This window comes from Momordica charantia (assembly GCF_013281855.1).
Source record: "Momordica charantia cultivar OHB3-1 chromosome 5 unlocalized genomic scaffold, Mcharantia_2.0 BLBB01000005.1, whole genome shotgun sequence".
NCBI classification, from domain to species: Eukaryota; Viridiplantae; Streptophyta; class Magnoliopsida; order Cucurbitales; family Cucurbitaceae; genus Momordica; species Momordica charantia.
Window position 1 is genome coordinate 17,050,957 of NW_028275163.1, and position 15,303 is coordinate 17,066,259.

Below are 15,303 nucleotides of genomic sequence, written 5' to 3' on the forward strand. Positions count from 1 at the left end.
AAAGACATATTAGTGCCAATTTAAACCTCTTTAGCCTCTATTTGTGATCTCAAGTTAACTGTCTTAGTCAATTCCTGAGCTCAAAGCCGTCTAGGCACAGAAAAATCAAAGTACCAGTTTGTTCTCATTTTTATATCACAGCTACAACTACAAAGTTCTTGTGGTACTCCTAGTGGATTATGTTGGTGCTTTAAAAGAGAGTAGCAGAGAGGTGAAACAATCCTCCTTGGGCAGTCATGCTCGCCGTTCTCAAATCTCGCAAGGTGTTTTGCTTTTTCACGATTCTGCACTCTGATGATGTCGTCTCTATTTGGCCTATACCCCAACCCGAATCTATGTGTTTTTAGCCATCTTCAGCAATTTGTCTGAGTTCCCATTGTCCACTTTGAAGGCGACCTTCAACAATCGTGGTTTTGGTCTTTTAAGATGTCGAAGTAAGGTTGCAACATTTGCAATTTGAAAGGTTTGAAATGAAGACTCAAAAGCTTCTTATGTTGCTTCGACACATGACATTGAAGCAAGCATTGAGACAAGAATGTCTTCTAGCCCCGATATGATCACCAACATTTGATTGCAAATTTAATTTTATGATGTAAAGTGGATGGAATTGCTCTTGCCAAATGTATGCAAGACTGCTCCAGCAAGAAACTATAAGCTGATGTAATATCCATAACTTGAAATGTTATGTCAAAAGTGCAAGAACCTATTTGGATCATGATCTCAATGTCCCCAACAATAGCGTTGTGTGTCCCATCAAATGCTTTCACTATCACAATACTAGGTCTCATATGGGATATAGCAACATGCAACTTCTCTAGTGTGGATCTTGGCATTATGTTTAAGGAAGATTCATTGTCGACAAGGACTTTGGCTACCAGAAAGTTTTTACACTTAACTAAATGTGGAGGGCCTTGGTGTGTTTTATGTATCCTCTGATGGTATCTCATCGTCCGTTAAAGTAATAGAATTGGATGTAGTTATATTCCCAACAACGTTGCTCAAATTATCCATTGTGATGACGTCTGATACAAAAGCTTGCTTCAATACCTCCAATAATGTATTCTGATGTGCTTTAGAGGATAATAGTAAAGACAATATAGAGATGTTTGTAGGTGTCCGACCTAGTTGTTCGATAACTTTGTATTCGCTCTACTTGACTAGCTTTAAAAACTCCTAAGTCGCTTCCTCAGACACGGTACAGTTGGTTAGGATCTGCATCCTATACCACAATTGCTTCCTCTAGTTCTATTATAAACATTTTCATTGAGTTTGGCCTTCTTTTTCTTCTTTTCACTTTTGTTTCTCATTATTAAGAAAAGGTAACAAAGATAAAATATGAGCTTGTATTATAGCAATAGTAATTAAGCGTTGCTGTTTGAAGGTCAATCTATTTACCGTCTAGATAATATTTTTCCTTGTTCACCAATAAATCGACTAATTAAACTCATGTTTCTATAATCAATTCGATCCCTCGATTGAATCGGGGGCAAACGCCTACGAAAAGATCGTTTGGATTTAAGGAGTCGCTTGGATTTATCCATGGCTTTATTTTTCTTCTTTACTCTTGCTTTCTCTTTCTTCTTAACTCTTGCTTTCTCCTTCCTCTTTTCGTTAAAGAGCTCATTTGTGTTCTTCAACAAACTATCTGGCGTATAACATCTTTCTGTTCTCGTGTCAAAGCCCCTTATCCCAGTGATATTGTCAACTAGAAATGGAGGAGGTTTTAGGGTAGGGAAGGATCATTGGTATATAAGAGAGAACAATTATCTCCATTGGTACGAGTAGGGGTGGGCAAAAGAATCCGAAAAACCGAGCTGACCAAAATAGGGTCAGTCGGTCGGTTTCATAGAAGGCTCGATCGGTGGTCGGTTTTAAAGTTTCAAAACCGACCAATTGGTCGATCGGAGTGCCCAAAAAATGCATTTCTGACCGACCGACCGAAATTAAAAAAAAAGAAAAAAATAAATATATAAAGTACTACAGAGTACACATGCGCAGCTCCCATCCCACTCCCCAACAGCTTCTGGTTTCTTTTTTAATTTATATTATATTATATTATAATTTAATTTAATTTTTTACAACTATTTAATTATTACCTATTGCTTATCTAACCTTTCCCCTTCCGAATGTTTTTTCCTTTTTCTTTTCCTTCTCTCTCGTGCAGTGCGCCGACCCATCTTTTCTTCTTCTTTCTTCTCAACTCTTGGTTCTCCTTACAATTCTTCTTCCTTTCTTCTACAATTCTTCTTCCTTTCTTCTGAACTCATTTTCCTTCTTCTCAAACTTTGAAGGTATTAGTTTTCTCTTCAATTTTAGTCCGACTCCGTGCGGCGCTCACCCCTACTACCATACTTTTAAGTTCTAAGTTCCAAGTTCCATCTTCATTTTCTTTATTCTTCACACTACACACTTTAACAACACCACAATCCCCACCGCCGATCGTCGCCACGACTCCATCTTAGTGCCGGTTGTTGCGGCAACCCCACCTCATCGTCGGTCGTTGCCACAGTCCTACCTTAGCGAATGTAGAGCGTCTTCTCCTTTTAGGTAGAGTTTGAAGTAAATTTATCTAAAAAAAATAAAAAATAGTAAAACCGACTAAATCGATCGACCGAATCAACCTTTCAGTCAGTTGGTTGAATGTTGCTACAGAAAGAAATCGGTTTCCATTTCTGGAAAACCGACTGGTCGATTTTCGGTGGTGCTTTCGGCAAAAAATCGACTCTGCCCTACCGATGCTCACCCCTAGGTACGAGGCCTTTTGGGTGGAACAAAAAACAAAGTCGTGAGGGTTATGCCTAAAGTGGACAATATCATACCATTGTGGAGATATGTGGGGTACTTGTGGTATATTTCCTGTCCGACAGTTACATTGCACTCATATTTCCAAGGTATTGCTTTGGAACTTTTATACTCAAAAGGAGCTAGGACCTAGATAGTAATTGTTTTCTGGCTACTACTGGGTGTGTCAGCCTTTTCACGATAAAAGATCCTAAGAGGTTTTGGCTGAAGAGACATACTTGAGCCTTCCGCTAATGAGCGATTTTCTACAACATTTATTTCACTCTCTTGGTGAGGGTGGTGAAATTGTGCAACAGTGACGATTTTTGAGTCCAACAACTCTTAACCCTCCTTCACAAACAACTACACTACTCTAGAGAATGTCCTTTTGCCCTAGCATGGAATGGGTCGATCAGGCTTTTATCATACCCTTCAAATTTGATGCCCGGGTATAGATATTCTACATATCCATTACCCAAGAGAATTTCAAATAGTTCTTGCATGGGGGTCGTAATTTTTGCGGCATTATTCTTTGGCTCCATCCCTTGACATTTAACTGTAATTCACTTGCTGGTTCTAGTGATTTGGCAAAGGATTATTATTTACATCTCCATTCATTTTTAAAGTTTAGTCATTCTGCCATGATCAAAGCTTGAACTCTGTATTTAAGTGCTGTGCAGTTTTTTGTTGTATGCCTAATGGCTCCTGCATGATAATCATAACGGGCATTTGCATCATACCATCTTGGGTATGGAGGTTGGATTGAATCCACGAGTACTGGCGCCAGTTGGTTATTTTTATATAATTGAGGTAGAAGCTCAGTATAAGTCATTGGGATCGGGTCAAACTGAGGCTGTTTACATGACGTCCTATTGTTTTGTTGCCCCTGAGCATAAATGGTATTTTATTGTTGACCCCTAGGTTGGAAGCTCTGACTTGTCAGAGGTCCAAAACTCTAAGTGGGATAAGGAGTGTAATGTGAAGTTGCATTGTTCACATAAGGTTGATTATATCCGTATGGCGTTGGGTAATAATATGGAGAATATCGTGGTGTCCTATCATATAGTTATTGTTTCTAGGAGACCTGGTCTGCCTTCACCATTTGTACTTCTTCTTCTTTCTTTTTAGAAGAACTTGCTTTCTTCATGTTGATGACTCACCAGCAGTATAGGTTATCCGACCGTGCTTAACTCTGTATTTGATCCTTTCTCCGATGGTTATAATATCCAAGAAATTTGTGGAAGAACTTCCTATTGTTCGATCATAGAAAGTATGTTTTAGAGTGTTAATAAACATGGCGAATAGCTCCATATCGGTTAAAGGAGGTTGGACTTTGTCGGTGACAAGCTCAACGGGGGCCAGTTGGGGCCCCGGGCCACGACCCTAGAAGTTGTGGTTCCGTCAAGAGTTTGGACGAGCGGCTTTAAAGTTAGATGCATATTAGTGAGATATGTAAGCACGCCAAGTTTCGTGTCAATCGGAGTTCAAACGTGCACTCTACGTTGGCGAGTGACTCCTCGCCACTTTCGACGTTCATGCCTGCCAAGTCAAGTTTGCCTTAGAATGTACCTTAGGGGGAGGCATGGTGTTGGCTCTCCACCACCCCTGGGCCATGTCAGGGCCTAAGTGAGCCACCCCATGGCACATGCGTGTGTCATGGCGAGGGCGAGCGTCTACAAGACGAGTGTCTTGGGCGACTTTCGTCGAGGATAGAAAACTCGAGGACAGTGTCGGGCGGCACGGGTGTGCCGACATTGCGCCTCGGTCCATGTGTCGGAGGTTGCACCACGGGGGTCCCTATGCGGTACGGTATGCTCAGAGCTGCCTTATCCCTCCACCTTTGAGCGTACTCCTTAAAGCTTTTCGTACTTTTCTTTTCCATCATCTGTAAATCCAAACGATCATAAGCCATATCTATATTATGCTTATATTGTTTTAGGAATGAATCAACTAGTTTTTTCCACGAACAGACATGAGCACTCTCCAACATGTACCAACAAGATGCTGGACTGGATAAACTATCTTGAAAATAGTGTATAAGCAATTTGTTATTTTGAACATATGTTGCTATCTTTCTGCAGTACATTATAAAATGGTTTTTAGGATAAGAAGGCCCATCGTATTCTCAAATTCTTGCACTTTGAACTTTGGAGGAATGATTAAACCAAACACCAAGCACAATTAAGAGGCTTCGATGCTGCCCAAAACGTCTATTCTTTCAACATCTCTTAATCTGTCTTCAAGAACTTATAGCTTCTCACTAGTGGGTGCACTTTGTCCTCCTGTGTTCTTTTTGGCGGGGAGATCACCAAGATCAAGGACTGTAGCAGGTGCCATGGTTTGCTCGGGCTCTCAAAAGATAATGTTAGTTGAGACTTGTTAAACTCCCTTGACAAAATAAGGTAGTACTAACCAATTGGAATATCATACAGAGGATTATATGTCGTATATTGTGGCATAAAACCCTCTGCTACTGGTTGAAGAGGTGGACCAAATCCAAGTGGGAGGACAAGCTTTCTTGCGGGTCATGGACGGTATTGCTAGATTAAGCGAGATCTGCAATCATCTTGCCTTTCTCTAATGCAAGAAGGATAACATCTAATTTTTCTCAAAGCCCCTCAATATCTTTCCTTGTTTTTTCTTTTTAAGCTTTCTAGTCTCTCATCATTGCTTTTGTCCTCGTCTGGTAAGGTAACTGCGATGTGGTGTCGGTAAACGAGTTATTTTGAACAATCCATTCTTTAAAAATAAAGGAAAATGGGAGGAGAAGAAAGGAAAACTGTAAATAAATAAATCAGCAATTTTATTCCAGAGAAGGCGAATAAATAAATAAACAAAGATTAGAAGAAATGACCTAAAAAAACTATTGTGCCGAACTTGAGGTAACATGTTTAATCATTAAATTAGAGATAAATTAAAGTAGAGTATCAATAAAACTGTCCATAGTGCTTTAGATCTTAACGAAGTTTGCCAAGGAACTTGAGCGTGCTCTTGTAATTCGGTTGTGTAGGGGCAATTGTGGACGTGAGAGTGTGTGCCTCATCGGCTAAATCATATGTCCTTTGAGCTGCCTGTCTAACTTGGGTGAGCACATTTTCTGAATTACGACGTGACATCGTATTATTATGTTTCACATGATCCAATTCATTCCCATTTGGTTGTATTTGTTCTTTGATATAAGTGTAGTCCTGCATTATCCCATCAGTAGCATTCTGAGTTTTACCAAGATGACTCTTAAGCAGCTGGACATCCTCAATATTTGATTTTCCTAGGCACATTGAGCTAAATGTCCTTCTCTTTCCTCTAACATATTGGTTTTTTCACGAAGGGATAAGATTTCTACTTGTAGAGAATTAATTTCAGATTTTTGTTATGACACTTAAATGTCTTGTGCCGTCAAGGCTGCCTGTGAACTCTCTCTTTCGCTTCTCATCTGATGCATTCTCTTGTTAAGACCCCAAGCCTCAAAATCCAGCAATTTGTTCTCTTTTTCTTGGTCACTGTCCTCTTTTCTTGCCAGCTTCAACTCTTTTTCTGACTTAGCGTTACGTGGTAGCCTTTGATTAATCCCTATTGCAATCTTTCTTTCGCTGATGTTGAGTTCCTTTCTCATATCCCACATCCCATCCTACGTGCCTTCTGTTGAGTGCACTGATTTGGGCTCATCTCAGTAAGAACTCTCATTGTGGGGACCTCTAACTTCTTATTGCCTTTGTTAGTTGGTATGAGGACCACAGTTTTCCCCTATTCGAATGTCATTGCTTGTACGCATGATGTTAGCTACTTTAGATTATAACAACCGTTTTCCATGACTTTATGATATTTTGAACTTTGTTATGGCCTATAGGCAAATTTAAAGTCTTTTAAATTATGTGTGACTGGGACAAATTGACGTATTCATATTTGGCGCAACACCATTAATGGGGCATAATCTACGCACTACCTAGACCCAGTAATTGTAAATTTTGACATTTACCACACCTATACATCATAGATTTGATTGACATCCAAAGGGCCTTCCGCACCACATCTTCTAACCTTAGTCCTACTAAGAAGACACTCCACCCATCATTTCTTGGGTGGATTAGGCTCCAATCTCCTTAATTGAATTCAAGGATGAGATTCTGCAATCTATTCCATCTAGTAGATATTTTACATGAATGAGGATCTAAATGTGTAGTAGCCGAGCACACCCTAGAAATTTCCTTGCTCCTCTTAATCTACAAAAATTTAATACTCGGAAAGTTTTTGCAAGGATAGGTATTATGAGATTAACTTCTATCTATACTTTGGAAAATAGCTTGACCACTCACTCCTCAATGTACCCACTAACTTTGGGGAATAAAATCAAGTTAAATAGACATAGAGCTAACAATGATAGCTTCTTTTCTTTATTAAAGAGCGTCTGTTGAAGATTCAGATGTATTATATCGGTAGGCACGTGTTTTCTTCTTTCTTTTTCACATGTTTTCGATTTCACCTGCGCGGATACCTTTTCTACGAGCAGTTATACTGACCTTCTCAATGTAAGCCCATCATCATAGGAATAAATTTCAATTTTATCTTGTAGCAGTATTTGTAAGAGAGCATGGTACTCGTTAGTGGGGGTCATGTCGATTGAGCTAAAAGTGATGAAGCATCTGTAGGCCGGATCCCAATGTTGGATTAGTGCTCACAATACTGAGAAGTTAGCTTGCACGTACATGAGCTATGTTATGTGCCCATATTTTCTGATGAACTGGGTCATTCTATCTAGTCTTAAGCCTTCCCATAATTATTTCAGGACATCCAATTGATTTTCAGGGAATGTTATGCTTCGAATCAACGTGATGACATTCTCTGATAAGGCGTCGCCATGAATATGTTGCGTATTTTCTGACCATTAACAGAAGGTTTCTTGGTCCTCTTTTTCCATTCTTGGGTCAGAGTTTTATTTGAAATCATCCCTTAATTTTTTTTCAATGTTTAATGATTTAAGACATAGGTCAATTTTTGCACAATTTGCGAAACTATTTTAAAGAAGGAAAATATATTTCTCAAAAAGTCAAACAAATTTTCCTTTTAAAAATAGTTTTCGCAAATTGTGCAAAAATTGACCTAAGTCTTAAATTATTAAACATTGACAAAAAACTAAGGGACGAGTTCGAGTAAAAGTTGGACCCAAGAATGGAAAGAAGAAAACCAAGAAATTGTCAACCTTGCTTTGGATGTCCTGAAACAATTATGGGAAGGCTTAAGACTAAATAGAAAGACCCAGTTTATTAGAAAATATAGCCACATAGCATAGCCCATGTACGTGCAAGTCAACTTCTCGATGTTGTTAGCACTAATCCAACATTGGGATCCGGCCTACAGATATTTTACTTTTAGCTCAATTGACATGACCACCACTATTGAGGAGTACATGCTCTCTTACAAATACTGCTACAAGATAACATTGATGTTTATTCCTATGATGATGGGCTTAAATGGAGAAGGACATGATTGTTGCTTGTAAAAAAAGGTATCTGCTGGTGAAATCGAAAACATGTGAAAAAGAAAGGAGAAAACACGTGCCTACCGATACATCTTTAATCTTTAGCAAAGGTTCTTTAATAAAGAAAAGGAGCTATCGATGTTAGCTCTATGTCTATTTAACTTGATTGTATTCCCAAAGTTTGAAGGTATATTGAAGAGTGGGTTCCCAAGGTACAGACAAAAGTTAATCCCATAATAACCATCCTTGCAGAAACTTTTCGAGCATTAAATTTTTGTAAATCAAGAGGAGTAGGTAAATTTCTAGGGTGTGCTCGGCTATTATACATTTGGATCCACGGTCATGTAAAATATCCACTAGAGTTCAAGTGTCCTCAAGTTAAATTTTCAAAATCATGGAATAGATTGCAAAATCTCATCATTTGAATTCAAAGTTGAGCCCGATGCACCTAGGAAAGGATGAGTAGAGCGTCTTCTTTGCATGATGAAGGTTAGAATATGTCGTGTGGTAGACCCTTTGGATGTTAATCAAACCTATGGTGTATAGGTGTGAATTTACCATCATTGGGTCCATTGGGGTGCGTAGCTTATACCCCATTAATGGTGATGCGCCAGATATGGGCAGTGTTTAAAATGTCAGTCGACACGTCGACATGTCGATGTGTCGATAGACTCGACATCGACTCATGGGGGGAAAATCGTTTTCCCCCCATATCACCGATATATTAAAATATCGTCAAGATGTCGCTAAAATATTAACATCTCGATGATATTTACGAATATCGTAAAAGAAAAAAAACTTTAAACTAAAAAAGCTGAGCCCATAGAAAAAGGCCCAGCCCAGGGATTAAACGAAAATAGGAAGTGGGGAGGGGTTTTATAGGCGCGTTCCCCCCTCCCCCTCCGTCCCTTTCCGATGTGGGATTGGGACGGGAGGGGATTTCTTTTGCCCTGTTTTTTTTTTTTTCTAATTCTAATATTAATAGTAAGGATTCGCTTTTTCATTTGCTTTTTTTCTTTTATATTTCTAATTCTAATATTAATATTAATATTATTTAAATTTATTTACTTATTTCAAATTTCACTATTAACCTATTTTTATTCCAATTGAATTTCTTTTTTCAAATTTAATTACAAAATTTTCAAATTCATAATTCCATTCAATATAATCATCATATGTACATGTGTATATATATCAATATTTCATATCTTGTTCAGTTATGTAATAAAATACTAGATTTGGTTATTAATTATTAATTATCAATAAAACACAAATAAGCAACATTGAACTTCAATTTACTAATTCAAATTATTTTCATCAATCTTCATTATCTTCCTCCGACATTTCTATCGACATCGACATTTTCATAAGTTAATTTTTACATACGATGGTTAAAAGTGATCAATTGTAGCTTAATTAAGCTACCTTTAAATTATTATTTACTAATTAAAATAATTTTTATTATTTTTCACAATTTACATGATTTTTCCCAAATATCCGTCGACATCAACATGTCCATCGAAAGGTCCGTAAAATCGGGACCTCGACATTTCTATCGATATCAACATTTTGAACCTTGGATATAGGTACGTCAGTTTGTCCCAGTCACATACGATTTAAAAGACTCTAAATTTGCCAATGATGCTAGATTTTGTAAAAATAAAGTTCAACAGATCGCATGTAAACGATTGTTAGAATAAAAAATGACGGATAACAAGATGGTACGTCCGAAGTGTAAAAGCAATGACATTTGAATAGGGGATAAACTTTTGTCTTCCTACAACCTGATAAGCGTAAAGAGAAACCAGAGGTTTTCCCACTGGCAGAGTTCTTACTGAGATGAGCCAAAACTAGCCCACTCAGTAGAAGGCATGCATGATGGAATGTGGGTTATGAGAAAGGAACTCAACATCAGCGAAAAGAAGATTAAGATTAGAGATCAATCAAAAGCTACCACGTTACTATGAGTCTGAAAAAGAATTGCAGCGGGTAAGGAAGGAGGCCAGTGACAAAAAAAATGAACAGATTGCTTAATTTTGAGGCTTGGGATCTTAACAAAAGAATGCCTCAGGTAAGAAGTGAAGAGAGCTTACAGGCAGCCTTGAAGACATGAGAAGAACAGTCAGCTCAATGTGCCTAGAAAAATCAAAGATTGAGGGAAACTGTCCAAGTGCTTAAAGAGCCATCTTGATAAAATTCAAAATGTTGTTGATGTGATAATGCAGGACTACACTTATATCAAAGAATAGTACAACCAAATGAGATATATTGGATCATGTGAAGTGTGAAAATACAATGTTACGTCGTAATTCAGAAATTGTGCTCATCCAAGTTAGACAGCCAGCTTGAAGGGCACATGATCTAGTCGAGAAGGCACACACTCTCACGTCCACCATTGCCCCCTACACAACCGAATGGCATGAGCACGCTTAAGTTCCATTGCAAACTTCGTCGAGATCTAGAGCATTGGAGACAGTTTTATTGATACTCTGCTTTAGTTTATCTCCAATTTAATGATTTAAACATGTTAGCTCAAATTTGGCACAATAGTTTATTTTAGGTCCTTTCTTGTAATCTTTGTTTATTTATTTATTCACCATCTGTTTAATAAAATCACGGATTTATTTATTTACAATTTTCTTTTTCTTCTCGTCTCATTTACCTTTATGTTTTAAAAAGGGATTGTTCAAGATACTCCAAGTAGCAACTCTTCTCAAAATCTCAAAAGGTACTGAGTTGGAATCCCATTATAACTAAGGATTCTTGTGGTTCCAGAGAATCAAACTACAGGAAAACGATGAGCTTTCCCCCTTATTCCGCCTGCCTCTTTGGTTTTAAGAATGAGTGGTTGCCCTTCTCTGACCCTTACTGTCCAACCGGAGAGTGCACAGCTAATGCATTCCACTTATGGAACAAGGTTCTATGGTCGGTCTGCGACCCCTAGATACCGAGCTCGTTTACCGACACCAAATCGCATTTACCTTACCAGACGTAGTTCAAAAGAAATGATTGAAGACCAGAAAGTTGAGCAAGAAAAAATAAAGAAAGGTATTGAAGAGCTTCGGTAAAAATTAGATGTCACCCTTCTTGCATTAGAGAAAGGCAAGACGATTTAGATCCCGCTCATCTAGCAATGTCGTCCATGACTCGCAAGAAAGCCCGCATTTTTCACCTGGATTTGGTCCACCTATTTGGTCAGCAGAGGGCTTTATGCAACAATATACGACATATAATTTTCTGTATGATATTCTAGTTGGTCACTACCCACCTTTGTTTGTCAAGTCGGCAAGTCCTAACCAACATTATCTTTTGAGAGCTCGAGTGGACTATGACACCTGCTACAATCCTTAATCTTAGTGATCTCTAAGCCAAAAAGGACATAGAAGGAAAAGGTGCACCCACTAGCGGAAAGCTAGAAGTTCTCGAAGAAACATATGTTTTTGGCAGCATCGATGCCTCTTAGTTATGCTTGGTGTTCGGTTTAGTCATCCCTTCAAAGTTCAAAGTGCTAGAATTTGAGAAATACGAAAGGTCTACTAAGAACCACCTTATAATGTACAGCAAAAAGTTGGCAACGTATGTCTACAATGACAAACTACTTATACATTGTTTTCAGGATAGTTACATGAACAATGCAACTTCACATTACTCTCCTCATCCCACTCAAAGCTTTAGACCTCCAACAAGTCAAAGCTTCCAACCTAGAAGTAACAGCAAAATACCGTTTATGTTTAGGGGCAACATAATAATAGGACTGCACGTAAACAACCTTAGTTCTATCCGATCCCGGTGACTTATACTGAGCTTCTGCCCCAGTTATTTTAGAATAACCAACTGGCACTAGTATCCGTGGATCTAATCCAACCTCTATACCCAAAATGATATGATACAAATGTCCCTTGTGATAATAACGTAGGAGCCGTAGGACATTCAACAGAAAACTGCACCACACTAAAATATAGAGTTCAAGCTCTAATCAAGGCAGGATGGTTAAACTTTAAAAAGGAATTGGGTATGATGTCAATAACAATCCTTTTCCAAATCATCAGAATCGGCAAGTAAATGCATTTGAATGCCACGGGATTGAACCAAAGAATAAGGCCGTAGAAATTATGATCCCTATGGAAGAACTATTTTAAATTCTCTTGGGTAATTGATATGTATCAATGTAATATCTATGCCTGAGCATCAAATTTGAAGGATATGATGAAAGTCTGACATGCGCATTCCATGTTAAGGCAAAAAGACACTGTCTAGAGTAGTGTAGTTGTTTTCTAAAGAGGATTCCAGAGTTGAACTAAAAACTCCTCACTGTTGCACAATCACCACCCTCATTATTGGAGTGAAATAAATGTCATAGAAGGTCGCTCATGAGAGGAAGACTCAAGTGTGTCTCTTAAGCCAAAACCTCTCACGATCTTTTGTCGTGAAAAGCTTGACACACCCAGTAGTAGTCGGAAAACAATTACTATCCAAGGCCTAGCTCCTTTTGAGTATAAAAGTCCAAAGCAGTACCTTAGAGATATGAGTGCAAAGAAACTGTCGGACATGAAGTATAACCTCATCCACTTCCAGTTGATAGTATCACTAGGATAAGGAGCTTGACATGAACATGAAGTTGTTATACGTCGGATAGTTTGTTGAAGCACACAAACGAGCTTTCCAGCGAAAAGAGGAAGGAGAAATCAAGTGAAAAGAAGAAAAGAAAGCCAGTGAAAAGAAGAAAGAGAAGGCAGAGGAAGATAAACAAAGGGAAGGCCAAACTTAATGAAGATGTTTATGATGAACAAAAGGAAGCAATTGTGGTAAAGAATGCATATTTTAACCAATAACAAGAGACTCAGGAGTTTCTAAATCTAGTCAAGCATAGTAAATACAAAGTTATCGAACAACTACGTCGAACATTTGCGAAGATCTGTATATTGTCTTTACTACTATCCTCTGAAGCACATCGGAATACGCTATTGGAGGTATTAAAGCAGACTTTCATATCACAGGATATCACAATGTATAATTTTAACAATGTTGTTGGGAATATAACTGCATCTAGTTTTATTACTTTTACAGACGATGAGATACCACCAGAGGGTACAACACACACCAAGGCCTTCCACATTTCAGCTGTACGAAACTGATGTGATGAGTTACTGCACAATCTCAGGTGCTACGGCATCCGGACGACCTTAAGCTCCAGCATAGATGCTCTATTTTGTCATGCTCCAGAAGTGTCCTTAGCAGACTTTGTAGCACTCAGTTTGTCCGTTCTAAATTCCATAATTCCTATTCAAAACATCAAGGATTAAGTGTAATTCATTCAAATTGAAGAAATTGAGAATTCTAACCGCTCAGGACCTTAGCTAGACAATTTCTACTCAGGACCCTCACATTTTCGCACATATACAACCCAATTAAGGCCACAAAACACTCTCTTTTATAGAGTTATCAATATGTCATTCTATCCTTTCATAATTTGAAATCTCATTTATAAAGTTTGATCTTCATTTGTCTTTTCTGCATATTTTCCTATTTATGAATGATGGTATAGTTGCTTACATTTTTGTTATCCAAGGTAATGTGTTATTCAAAACCAAAATAAAGGGGCACGGGAAGCGAGGGATAATGATATTTATTCTCCAAAAGTCATTGGGGCAAGTATGTCATCACGGGGGCAAAATCACCACAACACTTTTTCCCATTTAAGAAAGGTTTGATTGCTACAAATCTCAATCCAAGGTAATTAGTTCTACCACATATCCGCTGCGATTACCTTGCAGGAGCTAGGGGTGTTTTTGGGACCAACCCGAATTTTCGGGTTGGCCATATGTGGGAATCGACAGGTTGAAAATGGATGGCCAACACAAAAATTTCGGGTTGGGTTGGCGGGTTGTCTTTTTTTTTTAATTTAATTTTGTTTATAACCTAAAAGTATAGAAAAATAAAAATCTTAATTTAAGCACAATTTCAAATCCTAATTCAAACCAACATGGAAGTCATAATTCAATACAAATATTAAAAGTTTACACCTTACAATAGTAGTCATCCAAAGTTTATCTAAAGTCCAAACAAACAGAAAAATTAAATTCTTAAATGTCTATTACAAGTAATAATTGACATCACAAGCAACAAACTAGAAGATCTTAAAGATCAAGAATATAGAGAAGCATTTGTTATTAGAATAATATTTAATTATTTGACTTACAATCGAAACCATAAGGATCTAATGAGATTTATTTATGCATGGTGTTGGTAGAGTGCAAACTCTCTGAAAAAAAAAAAAGATCAAAAGAGAGAAAGTATAAAATGTTAAGAATATATTGAAAATAATCGAGGACAATTCAACAATAAATAAGTTACCTGTCTCAATTTTAACACAATTCTCCAATTCTTCTAGTTGTAGAGGAATATCTAATAACAATGATTTGCCATGAATCCAATTTTTTGTGCATATCAAAGCCTCTACTGTTTTAGGAGTTAAAGAACTTCTAAAAGAATCAAGAATCCTCCCCTTACTGAATGATGAATCAGAAGCAATCGTAGACATTGGAACTGCCAAAACATCTTGCGCAACTTTTGATAAAACTTGATATTTATAGTCATGAAGTTTCCACTAAGCCAAAACATTAAAACTATCATTAAGTTCCTCACTAGGGTCACTTAAATATCGATCCACATCGTTCTTCAATTCCAAAGAACTCTTCTCTTCTCTTATTGTATCTTGATATTACAAGACTACTCGCTTGAACATTTCCACCAATTTCCATATCCATGGTAACACTTGATTGGGAAGATTCAGTACTACAACTTTTGGTATCAAGACTAAGAGTATTGTTATGTGATTTATAGAAATTATGCAGACGGAACCAAATACGTCTTGATACTATCAAGCATCTCTTTAGCTATAGCATCCTCATAGACATTCGAAAAAGGAAATCCTACATAATCCAATTTGTAACGAGGATCAAGCACCATAGCAATAAATATCAACTTATTCATTTTCTCAAGTTAACCCCAATACTTGTCCAATTCATACCTAAAATTATTGAACA